Raw genomic sequence first — 1,527 nt, forward strand, 5'->3', positions numbered from 1 at the left:
GTTGCATTGAAAATATTAAGAATTTTTGCAGTTAGTATAGAAAGACTAGTATAAGAATTTATATATGGGCAATATTTTAACATAATTCTTGTTATAAATATAATTTTCATCAAGTTTCTTCCTGTGGATAGGGACAAGGTTTGATTTCCTTACATTCTGCAGATGTTAAGCAATGTTTAGAAAAATATTTCTAGACTACATTTTAAACAAATATTAGTAAAACAAATAACTAACCTTTGAAACTGTATATATTCTTTATACTTAAAAATAAGTGAAAATACTTCATATCTGAATTATGTAAAATTTGAATTTTCATCTTCCTTAAAATGCCTGAAGTGTTTAGGAACAAAAATAATTCAATTTAATTCTTCCTAAAACTTCTCAAAATTTCTTAGTACTTCATTAGGATACAAGATCTTTTTGAATATTTTCAGATACTATGTGAAAAATCAAAATATTTTGAAATATGCCATCAATAAATGTCTTATTATTTTTGGGTTAAACTAGCCAATATGAATTTTGAATATTAAAAGTAGGATACTGTGGTGGTTTGTATCTAGATGTCCCTCAAAGCCTCATGTGGTCCTAGGTAGGACTTCTTTTCAGAGGTGGCTGAATTTAGAGTGTGTTATGCTGGGATTGATTCATGGGGCAATGCTAGGCTCAAAGGTAGTAGAATTTTTTTAAATCAACAAGAGTATGAAAAGGTTTATTAATTATTACTTTTTATTAATTTTATTGGTACATTTTAGGTATACAATATAATGATATTCATCATTGGAAATTTGGACCTTTACATAATCTCTCTTGGTTCTTACTTTTTCCCCATTTTCCTGCCCTCCCTTCAACCCCTCCATTCCTCCCTATTTACAAAGACTTTGTTTCCATTTTTTCATTTTGTCATATCAATTCCATTCCCTTCTTTCCTTTCACCTACCCCCCCATTTCCCCTTCCCCTTTGCCACTTTTCTTCTTATTTAACATTATCTATTATACCTTTTAGTCCTTATTTCCACTTTCAGTTTCTCACACTAGAGAAACTATTTGGTTTTTACATGTGTGTCCTATTCATTTCACTTAAGAGTATCACCTTAATGTGCATCCATTTAGCTATAAATGTCTCTAATTTTTCATTTTTTATGGCTGAGTAGTACTCCATTTTATATTAAAAAAACATTTTCTTTATCCAGTCTCCAGTTCATGGGCAATTGGGCTGCTTCCAAGTTTTAGTTATTACAAATTGTGCTGCTATGAACATGGGTGCACATGTATCACTGTGGTATGATTGTTTTAATTCTTTGGGGAAGATACCCAGTAGTGGAATAGCTGGGTCAAATGGGACTTCCAGTCCTAGTTCTTTGAGGTATCTCCATAGTGACTTCCACAGTGGTTGCAACAATCTACACTCCCACCATCAGTGGAGTACGGTTGCTCTTTCCCCACAGCCCCCTCAGCATTTGTTATTGGTTGATTTCATGATAGCAGCCATTCTTTTGAAGGTGAGGTGTAATCTCAGCATTGTTTTCA

The sequence above is a fragment of the Heterocephalus glaber genome, unplaced genomic scaffold (genome assembly GCF_053883595.1).
Source record: "Heterocephalus glaber isolate CG9 unplaced genomic scaffold, H.glaber_assembly_v1.0 deba00000122, whole genome shotgun sequence".
Classification (NCBI taxonomy): domain Eukaryota; kingdom Metazoa; phylum Chordata; class Mammalia; order Rodentia; family Bathyergidae; genus Heterocephalus; species Heterocephalus glaber.